The 27,863-nt window shown below is 42.4% G+C and overlaps 1 protein-coding gene across 4 annotated transcripts in view; it reads left to right on the top strand.

Moving 5' to 3' along the window:
- Positions 1-27,863, top strand: part of THRB (thyroid hormone receptor beta) — a 180,727-nt gene that overhangs the window by 12,387 nt on the left and 140,477 nt on the right. For 2 of the 4 annotated variants that reach the window (XM_075083246.1, XM_075083244.1), the window contains exon 1: positions 567-809. The exons of the other annotated variants lie outside the window; for them this stretch is intronic. The gene's annotated coding sequence lies outside the window, so the exon portion shown is untranslated. Of the gene's footprint in view, positions 1-566; positions 810-27,863 lie in introns of those variants that run through there. 4 annotated transcript variants of the gene reach the window in all.

The following is a 27,863-nucleotide window of genomic DNA, read 5'->3' as shown; positions in this document are numbered from 1 at the left end:
GCGCAGGTTCCCTGAACCCAGGGGTGCGGGGGCACAGCGAGAGCCCCCACTCAGCATCCCTGCGGAGCTGGGACCCCCAGGCGCCTGTGCCCACCGGAGGCCTGCTGGCACAGCGCGCCCGCCACAGCCTATCTGGGAAGCAACCGGGACAGCCCGGCAGCATGCAGAGGGTGCCATCCAAAAGCCCTTTGACTGCGTGTTTGCGATAAGCTGCGGCTGCCCTGGGTACCAGCTTCCACAGTCTGAGGCACGGCCTCCGCGCCTACGGCAAAGTTGCTAACGGAGGCCGCTGCCTTCAGCCTCTGACCACTGGGGAACCCTCCTCCTCCTCCTCCGCCCGTGCCCCTCGGTCAGGGCGATCCACGGCCGCACGTTGCGGCGTTACCGCCGCGGGATTTTCACTTCCCCGGCAGAAAAGCGCCGCGGGTCCCCCCGCAGCCCCGTCCCCGCACCCCGCCGCGCCGCCCGGGCTCGTGAGGAGAAGGGGTGACGGTGACTCGCCGGCGCCCCGGGGCCCGCCCTGTCCGGGCACCGCCCGCCGTGCGGCGCAGCCGGGGGGATCCCGGCCGCCTGCGGGCGCCAGCCCCAGCGGCGCTACAAGTGGCCGCCGGGGGCGGTTTCGGCTCCGGCTCCGGCTCCGGCGCGGTTTCCCTCCGCCCCGCGCCCGCCTCCCGGCGACCCTCTCCGCGGCGCGGAGGGGCCGCGGGGCGCGTTGCGTAACGCTGCGCTCCGCTCCGCCGCGCGTCGCTCGGGGCGGCGGGGAGGCGAGGCGAGGCGAGGCGAGGCGAGGCGGGTCGCCGCGGCCGGAGGTGAGCAGCGGCGGCGGCAGCGGCGGCGGCGGCGGCGGCGGGGCGGGCGGGGCTGGGGGGGCGCAGCGCGGCGTGTGCGCGGCCCCGCGGGAGGCGGCGGCGGCGGCGGCGCAGGCGGGGGGAATCCAGGTCACGTCCGCAGCCAGACGGCGGCTGGCGGGAGGGAGGCGGCGAGAGGCACCGCGCCGCGCCCGGGCGGGCGGCGAGGGGCGCGGGGCAGGCGGGCCCCTCCGCTCCGCCGGTAAGTCACTGGGGCTCCCGCTCGGCGGAGGGGGGGGGCAGCGCGCCCCGGCCGCAGGCGTGGGCGGGCGCTCTGGTGGCGGGCGGGGGGTGTCGGCTGCGCAGGTTGGCGTCCCGGGGCGCTGCCCACCCCCCGCCGTGGTCGTGCCCCCGTCCTGCGGCGGGGGGGCTGCGGAGGAGGGGCGCCGCGCTCCCCGGCCCGTCGCTATATTTAGCCCTCACCGGCGGGGAGAGCGGGAGAGCCGTCGGGGCGCCGGCAGCGCGGCCGCGGCATCGGGGGCGGCCCGGCCCGGCGGGGAGGGGAACGGGAAGGGAACGGGAACGGGAAGGGAACGGGAACGGGAAGGGCACGGCACGGCACGGCGCGGCGGGAGCCGCCGGTGTTCCTTCCCGCGGGGGGCGGAGGGGGCGGCCGGCGGCGTGCGCCTCTGCCGGCGTCCCCTTATTTATTCATGTTTGCAGCTATCGGTGGTATTTTCCCGTTACGAGTTTGTCCATTGAAGTTTTATGTGACTTTCTAAAGCAACAACAACAGGAATCCGCGAAGTTAAAGAGCCAAATGTGTTAATTGTTAACTAAATATAGAAGAGGAAGGCTTGAAAGCTGCCGGGGGTGAGTTGATCAGGCAGCGTAATAAAAAAAAGAAGGGAAAATTGTCACCCCGAAGAAGACGTTTGCCGGTAGAAGCGGCCGCACCTGTCGGGGTGAGCGGCAGGAGCCCGGCAGGTCCCTGCTCCCCCGAACCCGCTTTGCGCTGCTGCGATGCGGGCGGTGGAAGGAGAAATGCAGGTTAAAAATGCTGCGATAGATACCAGCTCTGAGTCAGGAGGGCGAAGGAGAGACTTTTATCAACAGTATACACGTGTTCCTTTTATTATTTTCACTTAAGACAAAATTCGTACATTCAAACTGTGCCATCTGCTAGCTACAGTAATATATTTAGCTTTTATTTACAAAACTTTGTCTGTCTGTAAATATACGTTTCCATAATTGATAGGCGGGATCTTTTTATGGAATGATTTGTTTTCCCTTTACAGTTCAGTACTACTTGTGTGTTGAGACACTTTGCTAGATTTTCTGGATCCTGTGTTCCCAGCTCCAAGTTCTGCATAAACATTTGAGGGAAAAAAAGATCCAGAGCAAAGGGTTTGTTCTTTGTAAGACATTTCTGTAGTGAAAAGGTAATTTTCAAGAGACTATCATCATAATCAATGAAGTTGAATTAGTTAGCAGTATTTGCCTTACAGTGAGAGGCTTGAGTTCTCTCTCTTACTTTGGACTGTAAATAATATAACCATTTAAATATATAGCCTTTTTTAAAGTGAAGAAGCTGGACTAGGCCACTGGACAATACAGCCCTTCATTTTCTCATGGAACAGCTGTTTAAGGCACAATAACAAAAAAATTTTGTGAAACTGGATATGCCTACTTCCTTCCTCACAAGACTTTTTTTCCCCTTTTCTACTAACTGGCTCAAAACCACCCCTCGTATTCGTTCCGGGACCCTTAAATTAGCCTCAGCCTTCCTTCAGTTTATTTGAATCAGTGACCTTTGGATGAGCTGGGGTGTTCCATTGTTAGTTGCTAATGATGGAATAATCTAGTCCTGACATACCAGTTGTGAAACTGAGGGTGCTGCTGCTGGATGGTTCTGAGGAAATTTAAACATCCTATGGCTCCATGTTGGAAGAGGGAGGATGTAGCTGTGGTTTGCATCGGCTTTTAACTATGTGGACTCTGATTTTCAGAGCTGAAAGGGCTGAAACCAAAGTCTGTTAGAGCTAATGGAAAAATCTCCCATTGATTTTTAGTGGTTTTGGATCAAGTCTTGTATGAGTTAGTGTTGAGCACATCATGGCTACTCCAAATTGTTCAGTGCTTTTGAAATTCTTTGCATATCCAAGTCATTATGTAAAGTCAAATTTATTGTGCTGTCTCCTTCTCCTGTGTGGGAATGTTCTTCTGCTGAGTAGAAAGGAGTGGGGGTGTGTTTTTGTTCACTCTTTTATATGCTACAGCATTAATTTTATTATCTGATCATTTCCTGTTCAGCGAGGACAACATGTATGCTTTTTCCAAATTCCCATTCCAAATGGGGGATTTTAGAAAAAGTTATTCTGCTTTCGCTGAAGGCTGCTTACCCTGCAGACAGGTTTCTTCAGGTATTTTTCAAAGAGTTTACAGTAGTGGGAGATCTGAAGTCGTGAGACATGCTTTCTCTGATGTGCATATTGTACTTCCCTTGTTCAGTATATGGTTGTTTGCAGCTTTTTTTTCTTTCTTTTTTTTCTTAAGGTGAAGGGGAGAAAGTTTTTGGTGATAACAGGTCCTGGTGTTCCATAAATAAGCTTGCAGAATAACACATACCTGTGGTAGGCATGTAGGCATATACCCTCTCCTGGCTTCCCTGTTGTTGATGATGAGCAGGATTTTTCCTCTTGGCTATACGTAAAATCCCAGCCAAGAGAAAAGTAGGGAGGAGAAGGATTACTAAACTTAAATCATGGAAGTTTGTCAGTTTATTGTCTAGTGTAGCCTGTCTTGAAACTTGATTCTATTTGGAAGGGAATCAAGAGATGAAACCTCAAAAAACCCACCTGATTTGACGCAGGACATCCTCCAGCAAGAATCTCATTTGCTACCGGAAGGGTGAGACCAGGAATTTTGGCTCCTTGGAAAAGGAAATTCTGGAACTTATTATCTCTCCTCCATCATTTTTGGGTTTACTGATGTGTGGATTACTAAAAGTTGAAGAAGGCAAAAGAGGCATGCATTTGAAAGAAGCTCAGGTAAATAGCCTGATATGAGGGAAGGCATAAGAAGGAAGGTAGCACAATTTCTGTGAGCCCTCGTGTCTTGGATTTCCTTGTAGGACTTGGGAAGTGCTATTTCTTCCAGGCAAACTAACTTGCTCTTTGATAGGAGATGGCTGTCATGGCAGAAGGCAGAGCTGTACTGCAGGATGCAGGGTAGCAATGCAGAGCTGTGCATTTCCTCTGTCTTGTCCTTTTGCGTGCTGGATTTCCAAAGCACATGAGAATCTGGTGTCTGGAGGAAGGGAGGGGTGCTGCTGGTGCACTCTTCACCTACCTGCAGGGAACCCACAGCACGTCCACGCTGTGGGTTTCTAGAGAGTATGGTCAGAATCTAAGTTTGTGAATTTTCTGTCAGGAAGGGTCAGAGGACGAATGGGGAAAGATTTCTTGTGGTATTACCACAGTTCATCTTTGTTCCGTCCTTTCCAAATTTGAGAAGTGGCTACGTATGCAGTCCGAGAATCTCTCCTGCATGGCCCCATTCAAATAAATACATAAATGCCATTCAGTGGCTCTTCAGGTTTAGGGCAGCAGAATTCTGCTGTCACAAAGGTACTTTCCTCCTTCTGTCTCCTTAACTGAAGTAAGGCCTCTGAGTGGTTGAAGAAGTCTGTGCTGGAAAATGCAGTATAGGTATGTTAGTCCGGGGGTCTGCCTGGGTTAATTTATCCCACCAAAGAAGTTAGTAGAATAATTCACGTGGCCCTCAATGTGGCAGTACTGTTTCCGATGCTTTTTAAACTTGTCATTGTGCAGTGGAGAAATACTCTGTCTTCTCAGGGATGAGATAAGATTTCACATAGTTTACAGGGATAACTAAACAAGCAATGCACGTGTTATGAGAACCTTTGTTATAAAAATCAAGGACAGACTATAAATAAACTTAATTTCTGCGTAAAGATAAAGAATTGTGTTTCTTCAAATCTCTGTTATTTCATCAGTTGTATGTGGTCCAAGAGGACATTTTGAATAAAGTAATTGAATCTTGCATAAGTTGTTTCTCTCATTTAATTCACAACACGTGAATGAGATCATTTCCATTACTCATCACAACTACTTTACTTTAAACATGGTTATGGTAGGGGGACAATGCAAGTAAAAAGATCGGTTGGAAAAGTTGATTCTGTTGTTAACCTTTTCTGTTTATGGTTACACTGCTGGAGTGCATGTAACAGCCTGCGACTAGACAGGATGAAATTGTAAGCAAATAAAATGGCTTTTTGAAATATGAAAATTAAATTCTGTGTTCAATTCTGAATGCTTTTGGTCATAAAAATTCTCATTTTACCCTGACCTATTGTAGCTGATCAGAAATTAAAAGTCCTGTGAAACTTAAACCAACAAATTAGTCAAAGAATAAAGGAATAAACTGCAGTTTAAAAAAAATTACTGTGTATCCTCAAGTGGCTTAAATATATCGAATTGTAATTTTACTGTTGAGCTAAAATGGCAAATACTCTTATGCTATAATTAGATTATACGCATGAAAGCAGTGTGATCATTCTAGATTGCAGAACTGTTCTGTGTCCTCTGGTGAACCTAACCTGATAAATTAGGGTTCTGTTTTCCATTGGAAGAAATAAAAGGACTGATTGTCAAGCTGCCTAAAAGTAAGGTAGAAAACGGCGAGAAGGTCAATGTCTCTTCAAGTGAATTTCAAGTCAAAATGTAAGTCTTTCCTTTGCTGGGAGAGGAGGGAGTGAAGTTGGTGCATGTAGAACCAAATTGCTTATATGTATTCATACACAATGCATACTGTTTTGTCTTAGATAGAAGATCATTAATTCTGCTCACCTGCGAAGTATTTTTGCCTATTCTAACACTGATGTTTGAATGCCTTCTGGATTAATTCGTGGGAGTTGGTAGGTACAGGTACAGCACAATGTTGCCTGACTGTAGGATGTGCTTTGAAACAGCTGGGGTGTAGGAAAATAAAGGAGCTCTTTGAAGAAAATTAAAAGTACTTTTCAACTACAGAAGTAGTTGGATCACTGGGCAGTTGCTCAGTAACTGATATCTTAGTGACACACATATGGATGGGCCATTTTTAAAATATTCACAAGAAAAATGTACTGTGGGTAAGAACAGCTGCTTTCATCACCATTGCAATTTGGCTTCCTTGAGTCATGTGTCATGTTTGCTCTCATTATCTACATCTGTACAATGTTCTTGAACTCTGGGCCTTTTCCATTCTCATGCTTCCTGGATTTGCAGACCTTCACATCTTTCTTCCACTGCCTTGGTCTTGCACCTTGGCCTCCTTTAGTATACTGTTGATGCTGGGCCTCCCACCCATGACTTTGCATTCTTTCTCTCAACGCGGTTACGGTGGCTACTTGCCATGTGCTGGAGCCAAGCTGTACTTATGGAGTGCTGCTGCTACTGCTTCTTGGTTTCCGACCTATAGAAAGAATGAGCACTAATAAATTAAAGATATTTCTTCTTTAGCATTGTTTTTTTCCTCTGGCCTTTAGCACAATCTTATCATTCCTGGTCCCTTTTCCTACCTCCTTGGAACTCTTGACAGGTAGGGTTGTCTTCATGTGACATCATACCATCTGTTTTCTAGCTTTACATTAAAATAATTTTATTTCCATGATTTATTAACTTATCCCTGGCTCTTTTAAAGATTTCAAATATCTTTTAAAAAACAAATGGGTGTGTTTATGTGCAAGGTGCTTCAAAGTATGATTAGGAACTGTAGCATTTCTGTGTAAGGCTTAGAATAACTTTGTTCATGGCTTCAGGAAATGGAAGGATTTATCTTGAGCCTTCTTTTTTAAGTTAGGTGTCTTACTTTCCATATTGGGTTTATTCTCCTGAAAAAGATAAGGTGAAACACATAACCCAATTAGATAAACAGGGAAAGATTCTGTACAGAGTTGTATGTGTGTAAACTCAGAATATACATGCCCATGCACATACGCATTAAGAGTATTAGCCTATAAAATATTGGTGACAAATTTCATTTTTAAAGCAAAATAATTACTTCCATTAAATAGTAAAGTATAATTTTATTTCTACAAATACAGAGAAAATTACATCCAGAACACAGAGTACTTCCCATGCAGCATTGAGCTGCATGTATTTTATGTTGTACCGGTTTCGCTGATGTGACTTACTGAAGTGGTTTGTTTTACTGAAGTGCTCTGAGTGACCACAATAAAACAGCTTAGTTGGGCCAGAGGGCTTGGATCAACTGTTTAACTGCAGAAGTTGTTTGATGATTAAGGTTATAATGTCAAGCACTAAGGAAAAGAAATACCAGAATTAAGGTTGATTATACAGCCTTGATTCAGATATCTTTGAGTAGATGCAGTTAAACTAAGGTTTAGAGTCCTTGGATGGTACTGCTTCACTTTTCAGGGTGTATAGCATTATGTAGTAAAAACCATGTTTGAAAACTACAGCTCGTAATAATTTCATTTGAAACTATGAAACTTCGGGACATCTGATCCGAGGGAATGCCATTGGCTACATAGAATACAGGGAGCATGTGGTCCTTGCCTCTAAATTGTATGCATGTAACAGTAATTTGTTCCTGGTTATTATGAGTTCTGAGTTGAAAATCACTTAGCTTTGCACCATGAAGGGATCAGACCTGATTATCCAACTTAGCATTCAACTGTTGCAAACTGTTCAGCTCTTTTTTTTTTTTCTTTTTTTTTCACCCTAAAGTCCCCTGCCTTAGACACTTCACACTTTTCTCCTTTGCGAGAAATAGGACGGGGATGCTAGAGACGTTTTCTTTCCTTGAAGAGTCCTATGCATGGAGACGGCATCCTCAACCTCATTTCCCCATAGGATGTCCTGTCAGTTGCCCTGGTTGCTGAATCTGGCAGATGTGGAAGGCAGCCTCCACACTGTTGCTGTTGGCAGAGTGGGTTGCACTGTCCTTGGAGTTGTCTGCTGCCTGGTTCCCTCTGACAGGGTGGTCTTGCCACCAAAAGGGATAAGTCAGTGACAAGAGTCCTTCGTGCCTTTGTGTTGACCAGACCCTACGCTTTTGTCTTCTCATCCTTCTGCGTTATTGAGTGTTGGGCTCTTTGGTGGTAGTGGTGTTTGGGGGTTTTTTGTCCCCAGTCCCACTGCCTTTTTGCATCTCCCTCCCTTGCCGCCACACTTGGCAGTTGTGCTGCATAGGTATGTGACTCCTGGCATGTGCTGTGAGGCTTTGTCAAAAATGGTGATAGCCTCTGAAATGTATGAAGTCTTCTTTCTTGCCAGGTAGGTTGCTGCACAAGATATCGTCTTGATGGCATCTGTCTTCATTTCCATTGAACTCTGGGAGAACCTACAGACTACTCTGAAGGCCTCCTGGGAATCCCTTTTGCTTTCATCCTCTGCCCAGGAAAGATGAATCTCACCCAGTCACTTTGCCGGTAGGATGCAGGGAATGTGCTTGCAGCCATTCTGGCCATGCCTTTCCAGTCAGTGGATGGTGGGAGTATGTTTTGTGAAGCAGCAGGATCTTTTACTGTGATCTCTTCAAGAGGCCCCGCATCAAAACACAGTTTTGCAAAGGTAGAAGTGCATTCTCTGCTAGGAGGTTAGGCGTGGGTGGGAGTGGTGTAGCCTGGGGCAGGGAAGTGCTGGATTCCCTAATTCCCGAGTGAGTGAGGGCTCTGGTCATGCCCTCTCTACTGAGCTGTTCCCTGAGCTAGCCCTCCTGGTCTCCCCATCCTACCTCCAGTGGCATGGATAAGATGGTTTGCTTTGGAGTAGGCTACTTGGGAGGGGGGCAGCTAGGCTAAGGTACTTCCCTCCCTCTGCTGCATCATCTCCTTCTCTCCTCTGCTTTACTTTCTCTTTAGGACAGATTGCCCATTTCTTAAATGGGCCTATGTGTTTTTTTTACTTCAGCCCTCCTTTTGCGGCACAGCTCAGAGTGCTGTCAGTGTTCACTGTTTATGGTCAAACCTGGTTATGATTGAACCTGTCAGCTGAGTTGTGGAGTGTTCCCACATTTTCTCCCCGGCATGCCTACTAATAAATCCTTCATTATCAAGCCCTTCTTTTGCCTTCTTCATGAGAGACAGAAGGGGTTAGTGCCCAGTGGCCAGCTTTCGGGAGCGCTCTTGTTGGCGTCTGTTGGTGAGGGGCTTTCATAGCTGCAAACCAGAGGCCGTGAGTGGACGGAGCCTTCCCAGCCCATCCAGGTCATGGTTCTGGTCTGATGACTGGAAGAGGAGGGACAAGCAGACTTTCCCCTAACTGCCCCAGAGCAAGGGTTGATGTGCCAGGCAGCTGCTCTCCCTTGGCCTCTCCTCCTTGGCCCCAGTCCATCTCAGTTTGCCGGACTGCAGTTTGAGGGGCAAGGGGCAGGCACTGTGGACAGCTGACTGGCAAGGGGGTGAACTTCTTTGGCTGAATGGGCTCTTCTAGGGGGGAGGGCAGACCTGCCCACACTTGTTTCTGCAGCCAGGACAATGCCTCTGCCTTCAGGCTCTGCACTAGCTTCTTTACAGAGCCTGTTTCCTGGCATGGAGCTATGTATATGGAGAAACTTATGTATACATAGCATGCTTCCTTCTGTTTGCAGGTGTCTTCAGATCTTCTGAAATACATGATAGCTGGTAAATTCAAGAATCTGAATGAAACAAGTTTTTTTTCCAAATACTATAAAAATGTTTGTGGAGCACAGATTGCCCAGAGAGGTCCATCCCTGGAGATATTAAAAACCCAGGTGGACACAGTCCTTGGCAGCCTGCTCCAGGTCACCCTGCTTGAGCAGAGGGTGGACTAGACAGTCTCCAGAGGTGCCTTCCAGCCTCAGCCATTCTGTGACTGAAACTTTCAGAAAAAGTTCATGTTGAGATGGGCAGTCTGATTTGGGGATTTGCAGTTCACTTGGTTAGAGATGAGTGAAGTAAAAAAAAATTTAAGATAGATTCATTTAATGGGAACTGTAGAGCACATTTTAAAAATAAGCCTGTCTGCCAGGCTTGCCCATAATAAATTCAGGGGAGTCAATAAAATATTATGAATTCATACTAAAATAACAGAGAGCAAATCTTAGTACTTCTGTCTACACAACTTAAGTTGCTCTGTAACTTTAAAAAGTGCCCTAAATGCATTTTCCATGTACACATCAAAGTTGTGAGCTTACTTAGAACCAGAATTTGTGCTATCACCTTTGCACATAAAGGGCCAATGCTCAGGATCATTGCCTTTGATCCCATAGAATGAGTCACATGGGCATAAAAAGTAGCCAGGACTTAGCTGCTGTTTAGGAGTCATTTTCTGATCATGCTTTGCTCATAGAAATATAAGTGTAAAAAGCCAAATTTACATAAGCAAACTACTCTATAAAACCTTGCCCTCCCCTCTCCCTAGACCATTGCTGCCCAGTTTGGATACCAGAGCTCTTCTAGAGATATCTTTCTTGGGTTGCCTGTCTCTCCAGCGAGAAACCCAAGTTTTGAAAGCAAGAAAGTGGTGGAATTGTAGCCACAAAACCTGAACTCAAGCAGACAATCTTCCCTCTCCCATTACTACTACACCCACTCATGAGGCAGCCCTGTGGGGACCAGTATGGACGCTGGCTGGCAGCCAAGGCATGTACCAGACATCTCCTTACCTTTGCTCGTAACTCAAGTTCATCCACAAATGGCAGCTGAAAATTCATGTCCATAATACAAGTTCACATCAGTTTAAACTGTGTTTTGCAACAACACTGCAGGCTTTTTTTCTAAAAGCTTTCTATTTCTCAATGTTTTTTACATATTTTATTTCCTCAACTTAGTAGGACAAGCAGGAAGGCTCGTCAGCAATTTACCTTGGAGACAGAAGGCAAAGGGGAAGTGGATTGCTGACAGGATATTGCTCGCTGTCCGGGCAAGCATAATGTGCAATAAGACAAAAAGCTTGGACTCCCCTTTGTGATGTTCAACTCCAAGCCAAGTTATAACTTGAGCCCAGTTTCTTCAAAACATGTCTGTGTAGATACAGCTGTAGTCCATTTTGATGACCATAAGTCTGCAGCTGAATTAATTAATTGATGGTGCAAGAAAGATATTTAGAGGCAGATCTTTACCATTCATAAGTCCACATCTACAAGATCAAATCTACAGTCTGATTAATTTTTTTTTAAATGTTTTGTTGCTAAGGGTATTCTGATCCATCATGTCGAATCTTGACAATATTTCTTTAGGTCTTGCTCCTTTAAATAGCTTTGGATGAGTGGAACATCACGTACTTTTGCAAAGATCTCCTGAAGTCAGTGAAAGCCCTTTGTGAACATGGGCAGCTGAAAGAAGCAAACGCATTGTGTGCCCTACACAGTCGTGAGCCAGTCTGTGTTTGGGAAATGAGAGTAGTAGAGTATTACTGTGTTTTCTTTGGAAAGTAATGTAATGTAAAAGAGCTTGAAACAATTTGCAAATTAGGATTGTGAAAATATCAATATAATATTTTCTTCTTTAAAAGAAAAAGTATTTAAACCCAGAAAGAGCAGTACGCAGGAAGAATTTCAGAAATTCACCTTGGCAGATGTTGCAAGGTATGGGATAGAATAGGACTAAGCTTTACCTATTGCTGTGTGAAGGTTAAGAGCTGCAATCCCTGTTAGGAGATCCAAATTTCACAACACTCGAGTGATGGTGTAAGAGGAAGAAGGGTGTGGGCAAAACTACAGAGTGACATATGAGTAATTCAAGACCTCACCTGTTTTCCCGTCTGGAGAGCAGGGCTAAGTGGGGAAAGCAGATGGGCAGATCAGAAGTTACACTTTAAACGCTTACTTTTGCTGAGCTTATCTGTATTGAGGATAATCTTTGGGGATTCATGTTTGCTGCATGCTTTTTGTATTTTTGGATGGATGTTTTTTAATTGAGTCAGAAAAAAATGATGTCTGTTGTTATTCCTTCTATATTCAATATTGGAAGAGCAAATCTGAGCTATGAGGATATAGCCATCAGATGCCAGCAGTCTTTGTGATACTTCAATGTTAATTTACCTAGGATACATTTTCTTCAATAAAGTTTCTAGTAATGAACGAGCTACCTTTTTAATAATATCAAAGGGGTGGAATTGCTGCTCATTTCGATGTGAAAGAGTCTTGGTGAGTAGCAAAGGCAGATTATGACCTTAAGTAGTGCCCAGAAGTGATATGTCAGGAAAAAAAAAGTTACAATCTCAACAGTGATTTTTGAAATTAACTCAACATTGTGTATTTTTTATAAATACACATCTTCCTGCAGTGTTTGAAATCAGGGGCCGGGACTCCAAAATGAAACTTAGTAAGTACAGCTGAGATTGGCTTCAGTGGTTATTACTGCCTGAGAAATGAGCAGGGCAAGAATAGAGGGAGGTGATACAAGCTTAATATTTTCCAAAGTTCAACAGTTTTATGAGCAAAAGGATCTGCTTATGATGTTTTTCAGATAGAAATAAATTTATCTGCAGTACTAAATTGAGAATCAGTATACCCAGCTATCTGCATCTGTATATGTCAAACCTAATAACTAGATTTAGGGATTAAATTTATACTGTGCCCCTGTTTGTTTTTCTTCAGACTGTTGCTATATTGCTGAGGTTTTTTTTCTGATGTAATGTGGAATTTCATCAGTGAATTTTGTTGTTTCTTGTTTACTGATATCTTTATGAAAAACTTTTGCCAAGTTTTTGAAAACTCAGCTGAGTCCTTATGGCTTTATACACCAGTTAGCCAGTGGTATTGATATCTGAAGCAATTAATGCTCTTCCCTTTTTAATCCAAGCTAATGTCTTTTAATCAACATTAGGTAATTCAACAAATATAACACATACTTTCATACCTTTTGAACATTTTGTAGGTGAGTAGCTGAATTTCTGGTAGTATATGCATTATATTTTTGAGTCAATAAATTTCACTTTCTGTCAACACTGATCTTCAAGTTATGTTTCTGCTGAATTACCCGTTGTTAATTAAGAATAATTTTACCACTTTGGTTAACATAAGAAATTGGGACATTATTAGGGTGTTGGCCTTGATGTTTCCATAACAGGTTAGCTGCTTTGATCTGGCTGTGTTGACAGGAAAAGTGGGTCTTCTGCTTGGACGTGTACAAGAAATATGCGTTTGGTTAGACTTATCAAATTGGAGGAAGTAACTAGAATCGGTAAAGCAAAGACAGGCACAGTAATAATAAAAAAGGAGAGAAAAACTTAAGCAATACAGGGTCATGCAGAACACTGGCACTTTGCTGATATAATTTCTGGCTGTAAAGAGCTCGTGATGTTATTCTATGGCAATCCCAGCTCTTCTCAGGTTTGTACCATGTTTCTATGGCTCACATGGGACCAGTCCTACAACGCTGTGTTCTCTTTTGTGTACCCCTCGTTATTTATTATTTCTTCTAAGCAGAAGAGATTAAACAGAAGAGATTTCAGGGAGGAGTTGGAAAAATAATAGAGGGAGTGAAAAGAAAATGACATTAGTGTAGTGAAGACTGCAAGATATCTGCATCTGTATATGGAGGATGTCTGTCTGAATTGTCTGGAAGTAGTTGTAAAGGTAACTGTAAAAAGAGAATGTGGGTTTTTTTGACTTTAACAAAAGGATCACTTACTGGAAGGGATGGATCTAAGACTTTGGTCTGTGTGTGATGGTGTTATCTCTTGGAAGTGATCAGTAGGAATCTAAGTTGCGTAAAGCACCAGCAGCTGCATAATATGGAATGATACAACTTTGGTGGGATGGGAGATAAGCAGCTACTGAAGTCCTCTCTTGTATGATTATTTCTGATAGTTGTGACTTGTTCGGGTTTTGAACGCTAAATAATGCCTTTGACCTAATTTAACTCTAGTATAACAACATTGAGACTATAGACCATTTACATCATGAAAAGAAAAATACTCACATTTATGTATTTCCTATTTTTATTGTAATATTTTTTCTTAATTAAGTGCTTGCAATAATGTAAAGCAAAATACAGCAAAAATAGGTTTCTGTTGTATTTACCTAATGTAGGTGTGTACAGTCTTGTAAGCACCATGTAACATTTTGCATTTTATTTCATTTTCCCTTTAAGCTTCAGACTGATAGTTAAAGTGCCCTAAAGAGGTCTTTACTCTAGTTGAAGTGTTCCAATTGCACTTATCATTTCTTCCTCTTCCTTTTCTTTATGGTAGTGTGTTAAGTTTTGAGGCTTGTTGGGGAAGAAGTGCCATCTTTTCTATTATGGTCATTGGCAGCTAAAGCCACTCGGTGCCTTTTCAGTGATCTTAACAGTCATGACTCAGCCAAAAAGTGAGGAGTACCTCGTAGAATTGCATGTTACATCCATATGTGACCCTGATTCAGAAGTGTAAGTGTCTGTAATTTAAGAAACTTGTAGGACAGGTTGTGTGGTTGGCCATCTCACTAGCCGTCTGGCTCTTCTCTAAAAAATGCTGTTTAAAATGTTAAGACAATTTTTTAGACACTTGTGATTTCAAGTCACATAATCTCAGAAAACCTGAACTGTCAATAACTATGTGGAGGTTGTAGATTGGTCGAAGCACAAGAGATTGCATTTCAAGACCAATATGCTAGGAGAAATACACAGGGAAGAAAGGGGAAAAAGCACCCCCATCTCCATGTCAGAACTACCAGGTTTCCTATATGTTCCTGTAGTTTCTTGGTACCCCAGCTGGGCAGCCCCCCCCCCCAAAAGGTGGTGGCTGTACCCCACCCTGGATGGAGGTGTTATGGTAAAACTTCAGGGCTCTTCCCAAGTTCCCCAAAAAATCTAACGTGACTATTTCATCCTCATGAAAATGTCAAATGTATCCTGGCTTCCTTAATTTCAGAATGTAGCGGGTCAAGTAAAGATCATTAGTCCTGACATTTGGACAACATCCATTTCAACCTTCTATCTAGATCTTTTTCTAACACTGCAGTATTCACAAAGAAAGCAGGTTAGGCACATGGGTTTTCCTATTTTTACATAATTCCTTATTGTCCTTAAATTTGATTGTCCTGAAATATTTTTTATTGGAGTCCAGCTTGTTCTGCTTTAGTTCTCACAAGTAAACGTTTCAGAAGGTTCTATGAAAAGGCGCAGTTACAGTAGAGTGTGTTTATGGCCTTTAACTCTTGCTGTCACTCCAGAGCCACCACTGTCAGCTGCTGAGATGTCACAAGGATCACTAGCTTCCATTTAATTTTTCTTTTAAAACTGCTGATGAACTTTGCAGGAGTCTGGGAGGCTGTGCAGAATGGCTGGGAGCAAACTGTGGTAGGCAAAGCCCTTACAGACAAATGGTGCTTTGAATGGACATCGCAGAATGGTAGGGGTTGGAAGGGACCTCTGGAGATCATCTCCTCCAACCCCCTGCTTGAGCAGGCACACCTAGAGCAGGGGGCACAGGAACACATCCAGGTGGATTTTTAATGTCTCCAGGGAAGGAGACTGCACAGCCTCCCTGGGCAGCCTCTTCCACTGCTCCGTCACCCTCACAGGAAGGAAGATTTTTCTCATATTGAGGTGGAACTTCCTATGTTCCAACTTGTGCCCATTGCCCCTTGTCCTGTCATTGGGCACCACTGAAGAGAGTCTAGTCCCATCATCCTGACACCCACCCTTTAGATATTTACAGGTATTGATGAAATCCCTCCTCAGTCTTCTCTTCTCCAGGGTAAACAAACCCACGTCTCTCAGCCTTTCCTCATAAGGGAGATGCTCCAGTCCCCTGATCATCTTGGTAGCTCTCAGCTGGACTTGCTCAAGCAGTTCCCTGTCCTTCTTAAACTGGGTGGCCCAAAACTGGTCACAGTACTGCAAATGTGGTCTCACTAGGGCAGAATAGAAGGGGAGGATAACCTCCCTCGATCTGCCGGCCACACTCCTTTTAATGCAGCCCATGGTATAAGCATATTTTTCATAATCTTCATTCTCCCTTCATACTCCCCAGAGGAACTTTTGGAGCCTAACAGCAAGCTTAGAAATGTATAAGGTAGCATTAGAAATAAGATGCATTATGGAAGTAGCAGTAGCGAAGGGGAGAGTATTTTGCCACAGTCAGTGTTTGCCTGGAGATGAATTCCCCAGCAGTAAATTCTAAGTCCTAGGAAGTAATTGTTAACATATAGTAAAAATGAGCACTTTACCTGCATGTTATAATTACAGTGTTAGATTTGCAGTGCTGCTTTCCTGCCTGATTGCCAATATGTAGCGTTTCAATGGTCTGCATTGTTTCTTAGTACAGTAACCCATAAAGAATGACAAGATTACCATGGCGTCTTTGTGTTGTGTCATCCAAATGAAAATCCCTCTTCCATTTCTTCCTGCCTATACTTAAGATTGTGTTTACCTCATTGTATGTCTGTAAATGGTGCTTTACAGACATATGACAAGAGATACAGTCTTTCCAAGATCATCTAACACATTATCTAATTATGGCTATTTTCTGTAGCTTTTCTAATTTTTAACAGTCTATTAGGAAAAAATGCACGTAAGTGATTCAATTTTCAGTGCTCTCTGTTTACCCATGTTAGAAATTATTCTTTAACTCTGTGTGTTTGCTTTTTTAAGGATATCATGACTCATTATTTACTCATGGGTAATCATCTTTAGTAAACAGTGCATCTTGTGAGAGCTAATACAGAGCTTTGTGTGTATCAGTTAGAGAGAGACCCTTCGATTGGAAAGCTCCCGCCAGCTGTCACCCCCACAGCTAGTATCACCTCATAATATAGAGCTAGTTACAAAATACCAAAAATAATGTTTGTGTTTAGAGAAGCAGGAAAGCCTGCAAATAAACCAGAACTCAGTAACATGTATGACTTTAGGGCTGCAGCAAAATATACTCTGGCATATAATACTACAGATTTCTATTTTGTATGTGATATCTTACTACCATGTTTGGTTGGTATTTTATACTTTTTTCAATTAATGAAAGCAAAAAAAGGCATAAAATAATTTAATCCTGTCCTTTTTCTGTTATGATGAGGAAATATACTTTGTCTCTATTACAAGTTGCTTTCCTTAAAATGATATTCTAGGTTTAGGTTTTGAATCATTCCCTGGCTGGCTAAGTGATGACTCGCTCTCATTTTGTCTCCTATTTATAAAAGAAGTGAAAAGATTTAGCTCATGAATTTTTCATGCAGATGTACTGTTTGAGGCCAGATGCTGTCCTCAGGTACAAGTCAGTGTCGCCGGTTGGCTGTCTGAGTCAATGGCAGTATTGTGAATGTATTTCAGCATAGTACTGAGACTTGAATGTTTTTTTTCTATCGTGTGTATGGGGGTAAGAATTAAGCAGATGATAGATAAACTGATTATAAAAATAGATAGGAAATAGAGGTTCATTTTCCCGTCCAACACGCTGCTGCCAGTACTGAAGCGAGAGTAAAACCATTACTCACTGCCCTGCGGGTGCTGCACCCTGCAATGAACGAGTACCATATTTTTAAATATCTAGTAACATAATGAAAAACTGAATTTGAAGCAAAAGTTCAGATCTTAATTAGTGAAACTGCCTTTCCTTCTGTGGTGTTGCCAGCCAAAAAATCTGATTATATTTTAAACTTTCTGAAACGGACTTTGCTTTTTTACTGCTTAGGATCTGTCTGTGAAACCAAGTGAGGAAAGGTGTAGTACAGGAGGCAGCTTTACGTGCCTTCATCTACTGGTTTCAGGTTGGTAACATCCCTCTGAAGTTTTACTTTCAGGGCAGCCTTTACCCCTGTATTCTTTCAGCCTCCAAGATTTTCTGCACTTTGAAGTTAAAAACCAAGTTAACCTTTGACCAAGAATTTCAAAATCACCTGATGGAAAGCCCTTCCCTTTCTGCTGCCTGATAAATGAAAAACTCTCCTCTGCTTACAGGACTCAAAACGCCTCTGTAGAAAAGACCTCAGGCTTTATTAATTCTGAACTGCATTTTTTCTGGATAATTCTTTTTAGGAGGAGGCATTCCCATTACATGTTTGAAGCTCTTTGCTTTTCGACCTGGAGAATAGAAAACTGGGCAAAAATAATTAGAGGGGAAAATGTTAGTAGTGCTACTGTGATGTTAGAACCTTACCCACAGCTGGAATCTGCCAGGTAAATATGAGATTGCTCTCAGCCTTACTAGCTTGACACCTGCCTGAAATAAAAGAAAGCAAACCCAAAGAAAACTAAATGGAAATACAGCCCTCCCCCCCCCCCCCCGCCCCATGCTTTTTGTGCTGTAATGTAATGAGGAAAAAACTCCCTCTGCGCTGAAACAGCTTAAGGTTCTTTTTTTCCCATTGTTTGTCTCATTCAGCATCTACTTTCTGAAAAAGGGCAGAGCATCGGCTGTTGCTGATTTCACAGTCCTTTCCAGCCGGTGGCATAGGCAGTCTTCTCAGCCCCTGTACAAAATCTCAGTGGAAGAGAGTGGGCATTGGCTGGTATAGGGTAAATGGTATATTTTATATTTGAAATTTTGATCACTGCTCCCTGCGTGAGCATCATGAGGTTTCTGCGAGAATTTGTTAGTGGTTTCATGGATTTTTGTCCTCCTCGTGTAATGCTTTTCCAAACTGTCTTCCGATCCTGTCGTTGGGTTGCTCACAGCCACGCTCACGTGCTGGCCTCTGCCTATGGGAGGGTTTTATGTCAGGGGAGAGCTGGGCATTGGTACCGCCTAGGTAAGCCACCCCGGGGTGCTCAGTGAGCTAGCATGGCAGCTGCTGCCAGAGGGCTTCACATGGAGGTGTCTTTCCATCAGACGCGGTATCAGCAGCAGCATGGTTCAGCAAATGTGCAGTTCTTCGAGAGAGGAGGAGATTTCCAGGCTGCATCCCGGTCTGCAGAGTTGGTCAGGTGGTCAGCCATAGGTAGTCCGGCAAGCTCCGGGGCGCTGTCTGTGCTTACATGCTGTATGCTCGGGCCTCAAATTGGGAAGGTCAGAGATTTCTGCTCATGATCCGGCTCTGAAAGCATCAGAGTAGGACATTTTTAGTACCCTTTTAGGAGGTGATACGTACCTGGAAGGGACGTTATGTCTGATGTAGCCAGCGGTGTTTATTGTGGGATACACAGTGTGGGAAGGCAGGCGTGACACGAACTATCTGCCACTATCAGAATAATGCAAGACAGGTCTTTTAAGAGAAATCATAAACATGTTTGGCATGTATACACAATAAAGTGTCTCCTGCAATAGTCATTCTTCCAGTGTTGCCTAATCAATTTAGTACGTTGTTTTTGAAGGTTTGGTTTCTTTTATGCCTCGCATCTCCTTCTGGTACTCAGATGTCTGGCTGATGAGGGCTTTTGATGCTATGTGCTGTATTTATAGCTCTTATGAACTTGTCTTGCAAAATCACTAGATTTTAATCAGTCACTTCTTTGAGTACTGAATCCTAAGTATGCAGACTGGTTGGCACTTAGAGAGCTTTATTTGTCTGTCAAAATAGCATTAAAAACAAGTCAATCTATCAGAGCTGGCTATCTTGAAAGGGTTAGGATTAAGATATCAGCTTTACCCAGTGACAGCACTGAGGCGAATAACAGTAGCTGGATGGACGGAAAGATTGGGAAAGAATTAACTATTAATTTAAGTATCTTGAGGTTGTAAGCTGATGTTTTACCAGAGCAGGTCTGTCACTTTCTGTTTTGCTCTTTCTGAGGGCAGTTCCTGATCTCTCAAAGTCTGCTGCTGAATGCCATTGTGAAAATCTTTTCAAAGATAATTGCTGCCACGAAGGTAGATATCCTCACATTCTGTATGACGCCTGGGTTATAAAAATGGTGATATTGCTAACTACCCACTTCCTTGCTTTTTCACTTTTTCCCTGGAATTTAGAACAAGAGGTGTTAGGGAGTGACACTGGTAAAATGGATTGACTGTCCTTGATTTTTTAAATCCCAGCTTTTCTTTGTGGAATTTCCTGAATTTTTCTTTTCCTTTTCAATTATTTTCTGTGGAGAGTTAAACTTCTCAGAGAGGTTGTTAGAATATGAGCCTTACCAACTAAACAAATAACAGTCCCTATCGAAGCCTGTCTGAATTGATGTCTGCATGGCAACATAAACACAGAACGGAAGAAAACAGGAGTTTTAGAAAGAATCTCAAGGATCTGATAAGCCCCCCCTCTTGCTCTTAAAATATCTTAAAAATGGAGAGAAAGCTGGTAAGACACTGTGTTTTAGAGATAGGCAATACGCTGTATAAAAGTGAAAGTTTAGCTTTTGGCTTACATAATAGACGGGGAAAAGTCACTGCAAATTATACTACTTGCACTAAATGCTTGTCTATTAAAAGCAATTGAGTTTTTCTCCTGCTGTGCTGGCATATAGAGCTGCTGTCTTCTGTGCTGTAGCGTTAAACCAACACTATTTCAACTACATTGAAATTTTTTTACCCAAAAGTCTCCGTCAGTCACTTTATAGAACTTGCTAGGAATAATAATATCAAAGTTGTGTGACAAGGAAGCAGGCTGCTGTCCCACCCGTCTCTGCTTTTCAGTGTCTTCACATGAATGCAGGATTTTGTGCTGTGCAACAGAAGCAATCTTAGGTAAATTCAGGGCAAAACAGAATTTAAGGTATTTGAAATGTCAATCCTTCAAGCCTTGTGCAGGCAAACTGCTACTTATGATAGTTTTGCTGGGTAAATTTTGGGGGATTTTGACCCTTAGTATTTATATTCAGTGGTAGAAATAGGATATGTTTTGTTTAAATTCCTAGAGGCACAGTGCTTGAAATGGGCTGATGTGGCATACATACCACCATGTCAAAAAAAGTAGACAAGCTTTTGTTTCTGCTATTTTGACTTTTCTTCTAAAATACAGACAGAAGTTAATTTGTGAGAAATCTAAAATATGATTTTTCCCCCATTTAAGAAAGAGGCTTATTTTTGCGTGGCTTTTTTTTTTTTAACTTCTGAGTTGAAAATCTTTGCTGTGGTGTTTTGTTTTGTTTTAGGAAAGAAACCAAGCAAAGTGAGCTTTTCATTTTCTCCAAATTATGGTGTTGCTCTGATAATAGTTAAGGAATTTATTTTTTGCTGGTTTTTGATACTAGATACAGGATCTTAAAATTTCAAAAGTGACTCATGATTTGGCATAAGGCCATTTTAGAGTGCATAACCTAAAACATCTGAAAGATGGTATTCAGTTCTTACTGGAAACAAGATTCCACTAAAGACATTTCAGTTTGTCAGCGAAATTCTCAGGCATCCAGAATCACCACTCATATGTGCAAATACAGCTTATTAGATTCCCTTTCAGGCTGTGATTGAAAGCTTTTCATAATTTGAAAAAGTTAGAAGATTAAAGGCAATCAAATTTTTACATCTATCTGTAATTACATAATACAATGTGATGTGTTATTATAATTTATGATATAATGTAATTTATTATAAAACAATTGCATTGTTGCCTGTATTCATGCGAAGGGAAGGCAAGCAGGAATAACTGATGGCTAGGCAGCATGTTAGATTTTGCCAATTTGTATACTACAGTTAGGCAGATGGTGTAGTTGCATAGCTATAAGCTGTTATGATCTTGGTTTCCTAAACTCTAGACAATTCTAGCTGGATAATAGGATCCTCCGCAATTTTCTCTTCACAGTCCTTACAACACTGACTGATTTAGTGCCTATTTCTCCTTTTTTGCTTTTAGTTGGTGCTAGAGCTGCTACAAACAGGTGATTAGGCAACAGCAATCATCACTTTGTCAGTCTGTGATTCCTCGGGGCGGTAGTGGTGGGAGGCAGCAGGAAAGGAGTTGCTGAGTGGCCTGACACAAAAGACAGGGCTAAATCTTAAGGAGCAAAATGTAAAACCTAGCAAGGGTTCTCAAAACAGCAGCACCAAAATCAAAAGTGCCACTGAATGACAATTTATATATCGATAGGAAAAAGCGGAGTGCTGTGTATATTCCTGCCAAGAAGATGTTTTTCAGTTTTTTGTCATCAGTAAATAAATACCTGTGAGGATAATCTGAATCAGTACCTTGTCACCAAAATATATCTACAAAGACAGTCTGTAAGCATGGGCTTGTTGGTGTGTTTCATTCCCAAACACTGGCCATTTCTCTTCACTGCTAAAACAGTGGGGAAAATCGTTTTAACATCACAAATAAAAAGGCCTGATTTCAAATAGATGAGATGTTTTGTGTTTACAGCATCATTTTCAGCATAGCATAAAATGAGAAATTAAAAAATTATTTAGGAGTTCACCATGGATGCATTCTGTGGGATAGGTTTACAGTTTGTAATTGTTTTGAGTGAAGAAACCAGGTAAAAAATGCAAGGTAATCTAAAAGGGTTTCATGAAACAGGCAGATGTTCATCAAAATAACCTGATAATAACTGTCAGCATTCGGTGGAAGACATGTTCATAGTTAATAATTTTGATTCTTCATCGGTGAGGAAGCCACAGAATATTCTGTCCAAGTTGTTAAAGATGCCATCCAAAATGCCGTCCAAGATTTTGATTAAAACAGAGTATGCCTTTTGCACAATGAGATGTGACGGCTGGATCTCATTAACAATGAACAATTGGAGCCACAGGAGAACAAAATAAAATAATGATTCAGATAAGTTATAGAGCTTTTCCATTACATAGTCCATATGACCGATCCCAAATACAAAAGTCAGATTATGCCTGAAATTAAAAAAAGAAAAGCACAATGTTGAAATATTATATGGAACAAAAGCTATTCTGGTTTGTAAAGTGAAAAATGCAGATTTCTGCCCCATTGTGACTTAGCTGCAATATTCAGTTGCTTTGGCATATTGTACTTCTGATGCATTTGAAGAAAATAATTCCTTCCTTATAACCAGGAAGCAAAACTAGTATGAAAGCTTTTTCTGAAAGAATTAGAGAAAAGAGAAAGTAGGATATTTTGTGTCTAATATTGCCTGTGGACATGGAATCAGAGTAGTCAGGCTGTGGAAGACTACAAACCTCTGCCTCTTCCCCATATTCTCCTTGAGTTGCTTCTCTGCCCCTCTTCCTTACCAGCAGGCTTTGAGTATCTCCTTTGCCACCAGCTTTACGCTAACGTGGAAGGATAGTGGAAGGTGATGCTACCCATCCCTCCCTCCTGTCAAATCAGGACCATCCAGCCCCCTTGCACCATGGATTTGGTGCACGTGCCTCACACCACTTCACTTCTCCTTGGGCATTCCTGTTGCACTGCCTTCCTGCAGCCCTGTCTGGTTCGGGGATCCATGCCAGAAGTCAAAACATAATACATTAAAAGAAAAGTTCTACATGGGAGGCCTATTGCTTGGGATATTGATGTCTGTTGCATCGGATCTGGGTTTCTCTTGACCATCTAATTAATCCATCAAAGCAATTAATAATAAACTAGTGTATTTTGGGGCATATATAGTGCTAGTAACTGTTTCAGTGTGTTTGAAGGGTAACCTTAAAATTCCAGTACACGACTCTGCATGCTGCTGCCCACCAGAAAGTGGGCATCCCACTCTTGTGTCCAGGTGCATTTCTTGATCAGATGGACGGCGAGAACATGATCTTTGTCCTTGGCAGTGTGCTACTCAACTGATGCATGGTCATTCACATGCAGGTGGCACGTAGTGTCAGCAGTGACCCTGATCCGTAGCCAGAGTGGACTCATCGGTCAGTTGTTCTCCTGCTCATGCTCTTCGTGCAACCATGTGGCCGCTCGGCAGCGGCTGGTGGGGACTGCAGGCACCACCTTTTGGTCTCTGCTCTCATTTTGCTGCCAAGACTTGCAGCAGCTGAAATGCTTTGGCTGGTTGCTGGAGTCCGTCGTCTACCTTTGGTGTGGTTTATTGCTTTGGGCTCAAAGCTTGCTCTGCTCATTTGTCATCATTTGCTAACTGTAAAACAGGTATATGCTACCAACTTCAGCCTACATAGGAGAGCTTAGCAGAGACTGTGGGCATCCTTTAGGGGTGACACACATTTAAAATCCCTTTTATGGTAATGTTATAAAAGGGTCCATAGCGTAAATGGTTATAACGTTCAGAGGATTTATTAAAAAAACTATTTTGCATATAGTATTTCTTTTAATATATCCTTCTGCATAAACCCTCTCAGTATAATTACAGCTTTGTAAATCCCCATTATTTGTTCTCTATTTGTAACAAAGGATTTGTCTGTTGAGTTACAACTGCAAATACCTCATAAACCTGGCAGCTGAGTATTATTTGTGATATACTGCGGGGGGGCGGCGAACAAGCAAATACCACTGCCTTTCTAAAAATACAGAAATGTAAATAAAGCCTTTTTCATGCAGCATCCAAAATGGGGAAAATACCACTTTCCCCTTTCCTGCTAGTTGTGCATTCGGACGTTTTCAATGTGCATGACTGCAGTTTTGAATTTGAGTACTTTGATAGTTTTTTTTCTGATCTCCTTGGTAGAAATAAACATAAAAGGCAATTGCAACAGATTGGCTTTGACACATTACTACATAGTTGCTAAACAAATGTCTAAATCTGTCAGTTTGTCTCTTAATTTAGCCCAATTCCACCTTTCAAAAAAACCAGGAGCTTCAGCATGCTTGACCTTAGCTCCAGAAAATAAACCAAATATAATTTCTTAAGGATTTTATCTTGTTAGCTTAGTCAGAAAATCTTGATTCAACAGTATTTTGAATTTAGTCATAGCTGGTTATCACTAACAAATGATGATGTTGTCACTAGTGGTGTTTGCTACCACCTCTCCACAACTGATGAAGAGAAGTTAGGTGGCTGCAGAGACTGATTAAACTTAACTGTGTTTCAGTGAAGATTTATATGTGCTACATATACTGGGCATGGGGAGACTTTTTCTGAAGCCCTTCTTAGAAATACCTGTTTCTATTTCATTGTCTATTTCTCATAGAGGCAACCAAACCTGCCATTTGAAAAACACTTCCCAGCAGAATTGCTGGCCTGATGATTATACAGTGTTGTTGTACAATACTCCTTAAAATCTTCACTGTACTGTAAATAAGAAGAAATTATTCTCCTCTCTAAGCTTGCTTTGCACTGGCTTTGAAATGGCAGATTCCCATTTTATTTATTCATAGGGTATTTTTCATAGCTTTCAAAATGTATGCAGAGCTTAAGGACATGCAGTCTGTGCAACAGTTCTGAACTGCATTGGGATGATTTACTGGGATGTGTGCTATACATGGGACTTAAATAAGGGCATGTGCCATAGAGGTAGAAAAAACACAGAAGAAAAATGTAACAACAACAACAAAATCTTACAAGTCAAAGATAAAGCAGTAAATGTGCTATGGAATAGTTCACTGTAATTTTTTTTTTTTTAATTAGATGCATGTGTTAAACCTTTGCTTTCGTAGAACTTTCTTGCTTTAATTTTGGATGGAAATTACCATGAGACCTGCATTCCACTGTGCAGGTGTGATGGGTGTCATCTGCCATCCCAGGGAGAACATGGCACCACCCACTTAGTTATTAGAAAAAGTATTGGGGAAAAAATATGTTCTGGGTGTATCAAGACTTGGAGGCAGCCAGGCTTTAAGCTCTGGAATGTGTTGGGTTGACACTGGCATCCTGGAAAAGATAACGTAACAAAGTCTGTTGTGTTTTATTCCAGGACTCAATAATGACATTCACTGGCTGGGTATATTGTACAGCAATATTTACTGTACATTCGTCCTTGAAGATTGTAGCCTTTTTAATTCTGCCATCCCATTACAAACTAGGGCCAATTAAGATGACCATAATAGTTCTCATGTCAGCAGGGTGATTATAAGCAGGAAAACATGTGCTTTCTCATACAAGGTCCAAGTCTTGTCTCTGCTGTAGTTATGCTTACTCAGACTTATGGACAATGATTACAATCAGACATCTGGTGTAAAACAGTCTGAATCTAAGGATGAAGTGTCTCACCTTGTTTTGGCTGTCTCATCTTGTCTGCTTTCCGGGTTCCTCTTCAGTAAGGTGAAGGAGAGAAGAAAATTCCAGGGTGCCGTTTGCAGTACTGATCTCAGAAGTGATAACTTCCACCAATAACTGTGGTATGTGGTGAAACACGTGTAGGATGAATATCCCTAAGTCCCCAAAACTTTCCATTTCACCACCTTCATATGTTTCATTTAATGCTTGAAAGTTCCCCTCAGATTTGACTGTTGTTTGTTTTTTGTGAAGCTTTGAGCAATACTCAGAAAAGTGATGAACATTGGGAGTTCAAAAATATACATGAAGGCTTCTTTTCAACATCTGGATGACTTTCGTAATTGGGTTCTTGATCTTAGGCAAGGTTTTTGATCCTAAGGTGAACAGAAGTGTTCTCATTGACTTAAATATGAATTGTTGCACTTCTGGTGGCACTGGGCTGGGTCCTACAAAGATGATATCCTTAAATACCTTTCAGAGGGAGGAGAGAATTGGTTTTGGGGCATAAGGTGATGTTATACACAGAGAGAATAGCTGCCTTTTTCTGAGAGCTGCTTAGCTCTTGAATTTTATGACTCCCTACATTAGAATAATACATTAGCTTTTTGCTTTAATGGCACAAATAATACCATTTTTAAAAAGAGTATAGAAATAAGTCTGTGGATTTGAAACAATTATTTTTGATACAGTTTCTATTTTAAAAGTAAATCAATTTATCTTTGTCCTTTTTTTTAAGTCAAGGTAAATTGTGGCATTAACTTCATAATATACATAAAATGTACTGTAGTAGAACTTGAAGGCCTGTTAGCCAAAGTATATTTTAATCTTGTTCATTCTTCATTTAAACAGATTTGTAATGGAGATGCTGGCAAAACAGGGCTATGGACGCTACTGTCTGTGGACTCACCATTTACTGGAGAGGATAATAGCTTCTGGACAGCGTATTGGTAGCGTTTGCAGTAAAGTAGCTGTGAGTTTTTAGCTCTTTAGGATGGACCCAATGAACATACAGCATTAGTAATGGTGTTTTTTGTTTCCTCATTATTCCACATCTGAACAGTTAGGTGAAGCTACCTGGCTGAAATGTAAGACTACTTAGATTCAGGAGGAGGATTAGCTTGCAAAAAATCATTGAACTTTGTGATTTATGTGACAGCCAGTCATCAAGAGCAATAATAAATGGTGCGTGAAGAAAGAGGAACATGCCTGCACATTCAGTGCTTCCCTGGGGAGAAGCACAGGCTTGAAGCAGTAAATCTGTGACTGGTCATGCTGGTGGGGCAGCAGAACATGGACCACGTATCCCTCCTGCAGTTGGCAGTTATGTGTAGGCCTGTATAGCCATGGGTGGGGTTATATGCAGTTTTCTGGCAATGATGGTTATTTTTCAATCTGTACGTAAGCCTTATATGGAGCTATTTTATGTATTTTCTAGCTATGATCTTGTATTTGCTGTCCAATCTAAACGTGGGCTTTCTTCTAGCCTTTTATGCTGCAGAGAGCACATACCTGTGTGATAATTATGAATAGCATTGTACTGATAGTAAACGTTCTCAGGATGCATCTGGGGGTCCCAGAGTTTAGACTGTGCACACAGGCATATCTACAGCCTCCCCGCGCCTGCAGAGACTGAGTCTCCCTAAGGAAACACCAAACAGTCCGAGGTACGCTGTGTAGAGTTTCAGAAATGAAAATGCCTGTCACAGTTTAGACTTTGGCATGCAGCATTTGCGGCTTTTCACTCTACACGGTGCATGGCCCAACTTGCTAACTATTGCAGGTGCTGGAACTGTGAGATCAAATGGCCTTGGGTCAAGACTGGTGGGGCAGGAAGACTTAAATTAACGTTTCTGTGCCAGCAGAGTTCCTTACATCTTGAGGAAGAACTTTGCTGAGGGAGGTCAGTGAGATTTTCCCTGTTGTTCATTTTTGGTTTTGTTTGTTTGCGTTGGTATTTGTTTCCCCTGCAGGCTTTCTTTCTTTTACTGATGTACGTTTTAATTCTTACTGGGAGCTGCTAAACAGCAGAACTGAAAGCCAAACTTACTGAAGTGGCTTTGGGAATGAATTTATCTCCTGGTTGGGATTCTTGGTCCTCCACCCCTTTCTTTTTCCTTCCTCTGCTCTGAGGGAGTGAGAGCTCAGTGGCCTTTCCAGGCCTGGTTGGCTTTCTGTGAACTTTTGTGAAAAAGGAAATTGTAATTGCTTTG

Source organism: Phalacrocorax aristotelis, chromosome 2 (assembly GCF_949628215.1).
Source record: "Phalacrocorax aristotelis chromosome 2, bGulAri2.1, whole genome shotgun sequence".
NCBI classification, from domain to species: Eukaryota; Metazoa; Chordata; class Aves; order Suliformes; family Phalacrocoracidae; genus Phalacrocorax; species Phalacrocorax aristotelis.
Note: the sequence above shows the minus strand (reverse complement) of the source record. Positions and strands in the feature narration are given on the sequence as shown.